We start from the raw sequence: 4,483 nt of genomic DNA, 5'->3' as shown, positions 1-4,483 counted from the left end.
GTAGATATCACTAGATTATTGATTCTATAACAATAGTAGATATCACTAGATTATTGATTCTATAACGGTAGTAGATATCACTAGATTATTGATTCTATAACAATGGTAGATATCACTAGATTATTGATTCTATAACGATGGTAGATATCACTAGATTATTGATTCTATAACGATGGTAGATATCACTAGATTATTGATTCTATAACAATGGTAGATATCACTAGATTATTGATTCTATAACGGTAGTAGATATCACTAGATTATTGATTCTATAACAATGGTAGATATCACTAGATTATTGATTCTATAACGGTAGTAGATATCACTAGATTATTGATTCTATAACGGTAGTAGATATCACTAGATTATTGATTCTATAACAATGGTAGATATCACTAGATTATTGATTCTATAACGATAGTAGATATCACTAGATTATTGATTCTATAACGAATAGATATCACTAGTAGATATCACTAGATTATTGATTCTATAACAATAGTAGATATCACTAGATTATTGATTCTATAACGGTGGTAGATATCACTAGATTATTGATTCTATAACGGTGGTAGATATCACTAGATTATTGATTCTATAACGGTGGTAGATATCACTAGATTATTGATTCTATAACGGTGGTAGATATCACTAGATTATTGATTCTATAACGGTGGTAGATATCACTAGATTATTGATTCTATAACAATAGTAGATATCACTAGATTATTGATTCTATAACGGTGGTAGATATCACTAGATTATTGATTCTATAACGATGGTAGATATCACTAGATTATTGATTCTATAACGGTAGTAGATATCACTAGATTATTGATAGATATCACTAGATTATTGATTCTATAACAATGGTAGATATCACTAGATTATTGATTCTATAACGGTAGTAGATATCACTAGATTATTGATTCTATAACAATAGTAGATATCACTAGATTATTGATTCTATAACGGTAGTAGATATCACTAGATTATTGATTCTATAACAATGGTAGATATCACTAGATTATTGATTCTATAACGGTGGTAGATATCACTAGATTATTGATTCTATAACGGTAGTAGATATCACTAGATTATTGATTCTATAACGATGGTAGATATCACTAGATTATTGATTCTATAACGGTAGTAGATATCACTAGATTATTGATTCTATAACAATGGTAGATATCACTAGATTATTGATTCTATAACAATAGTAGATATCACTAGATTATTGATTCTATAACAATAGTAGATATCACTAGATTATTGATTCTATAACAATGGTAGATATCACTAGATTATTGATTCTATAACGGTGGTAGATATCACTAGATTATTGATTCTATAACAATATAGATATCACTAGATTATTGATTCTATAACGGTGGTAGATATCACTAGATTATTGATTCTATAACGGTGGTAGATATCACTAGATTATTGATTCTATAACAATGGTAGATATCACTAGATTATTAATTCTATAACGGTAGTAGATATCACTAGATTATTGATTCTATAACGATAGTAGATATCACTAGATTATTGATTCTATAACAGTAATAGATATCACTAGATTATTGATTTTATAACAATGGTAGATATCACTAGATTATTGATTCTATAACGGTGGTAGATATCACTAGATTATTGATTCTATAACAATGGTAGATATCACTAGATTATTGATTCTATAACGGTGGTAGATATCACTAGATTATTGATTCTATAACGGTGGTAGATATCACTAGATTATTGATTCTATAACGGTAGTAGATATCACTAGATTATTGATTCTATAACGGTGGTAGATATCACTAGATTATTGATTCTATAACAATGGTAGATATCACTAGATTATTGATTCTATAACAATGGTAGATATCACTAGATTATTGATTCTATAACGGTGGTAGATATCACTAGATTATTGATTCTATAACGGTGGTAGATATCACTAGATTATTGATTCTATAACAATGGTAGATATCACTAGATTATTGATTCTATAACGGTGGTAGATATCACTAGATTATTGATTCTATAACAATGGTAGATATCACTAGATTATTGATTCTATAACAATGGTAGATATCACTAGATTATTGATTCTATAACGGTAGTAGATATCACTAGATTATTGATTTTATAACAATAGTAGATATCACTAGATTATTGATTCTATAACAATAGTAGATATCACTAGATTATTGATTTTATAACAATGGTAGATATCACTAGATTATTGATTCTATAACGGTGGTAGATATCACTAGATTATTGATTCTATAACAATGGTAGATATCACTAGATTATTGATTCTATAACGGTAGATATCACTAGATTATTGATTCTATAACAATGGTAGATATCACTAGATTATTGATTCTATAACAATGGTAGATATCACTAGATTATTGATTCTATAACGGTGGTAGATATCACTAGATTATTGATTCTATAACAATGGTAGATATCACTAGATTATTGATTCTATAACGGTGGTAGATATCACTAGATTATTGATTCTATAACAATGGTAGATATCACTAGATTATTGATTCTATAACAATGGTAGATATCACTAGATTATTAATTCTATAACGGTAGTAGATATCACTAGATTATTGATTCTATAACAATGGTAGATATCACTAGATTATTGATTCTATAACAATAGTAGATATCACTAGATTATTGATTCTATAACGGTGGTAGATATCACTAGATTATTGATTCTATAACGGTGGTAGATATCACTAGATTATTGATTCTATAACAATGGTAGATATCACTAGATTATTGATTCTATAACAATGGTAGATATCACTAGATTATTGATTCTATAACGGTAGTAGATATCACTAGATTATTGATTCTATAACAATGGTAGATATCACTAGATTATTGATTCTATAACGGTAGTAGATATCACTAGATTATTGATTCTATAACAATGGTAGATATCACTAGATTATTGATTCTATAACGGTGGTAGATATCACTAGATTATTGATTCTATAACGGTGGTAGATATCACTAGATTATTGATTCTATAACAATGGTAGATATCACTAGATTATTAATTCTATAACGGTAGTAGATATCACTAGATTATTGATTCTATAACAATGGTAGATATCACTAGATTATTGATTCTATAACAATGGTAGATATCACTAGATTATTGATTCTATAACAATAGTAGATATCACTAGATTATTGATTCTATAACGATAGTAGATATCACTAGATTATTGATTCTATAACAATGGTAGATATCACTAGATTATTGATTCTATAACGGTGGTAGATATCACTAGATTATTGATTCTATAACACACTAGATTATTGATTCTATAACAATGGTAGATATCACTAGATTATTGATTCTATAACAATGGTAGATATCACTAGATTATTGATTCTATAACAATGGTAGATATCACTAGATTATTGATTCTATAACGGTGGTAGATATCACTAGATTATTGATTCTATAACGATAGTAGATATCACTAGATTATTGATTCTATAACAATGGTAGATATCACTAGATTATTGATTCTATAACGGTGGTAGATATCACTAGATTATTGATTCTATAACGATGGTAGATATCACTAGATTATTGATTCTATAACACTAGATGATTCTATAACAATAGATATCACTAGATTATTGATTCTATAACAATGGTAGATATCACTAGATTATTGATTCTATAACAATGGTAGATATCACTAGATTATTGATTCTATAACGGTGGTAGATATCACTAGATTATTGATTCTATAACGGTATCACTAGTAGATATCACTAGATTATTGATTCTATAACAATGGTAGATATCACTAGATTATTGATTCTATAACAATGGTAGATATCACTAGATTATTGATTCTATAACAATGGTAGATATCACTAGATTATTGATTCTATAACAATAGTAGATATCACTAGATTATTGATTCTATAACGGTAGTAGATATCACTAGATTATTGATTCTATAACAATGGTAGATATCACTAGATTATTGATTCTATAACAATGGTAGATATCACTAGATTATTGATTCTATAACGGTAGTAGATATCACTAGATTATTGATTCTATAACAATGGTAGATATCACTAGATTATTGATTCTATAACGGTAGTAGATATCACTAGATTATTGATTCTATAACAATGGTAGATATCACTAGATTATTGATTCTATAACGGTAGTAGATATCACTAGATTATTGATTCTATAACGATAGTAGATATCACTAGATTATTGATTTTATAACAATGGTAGATATCACTAGATTATTGATTCTATAACAATGGTAGATATCACTAGATTATTGATTCTATAACAATGGTAGATATCACTAGATTATTGATTCTATAACAATGGTAGATATCACTAGATTATTGATTCTATAACGATGGTAGATATCACTAGATTATTGATTCTATAACGGTA

This window comes from Tachypleus tridentatus, chromosome 1 (assembly GCF_004210375.1).
Source record: "Tachypleus tridentatus isolate NWPU-2018 chromosome 1, ASM421037v1, whole genome shotgun sequence".
Taxonomy (NCBI): Eukaryota; Metazoa; Arthropoda; class Merostomata; order Xiphosura; family Limulidae; genus Tachypleus; species Tachypleus tridentatus.
Note: the sequence above shows the minus strand (reverse complement) of the source record.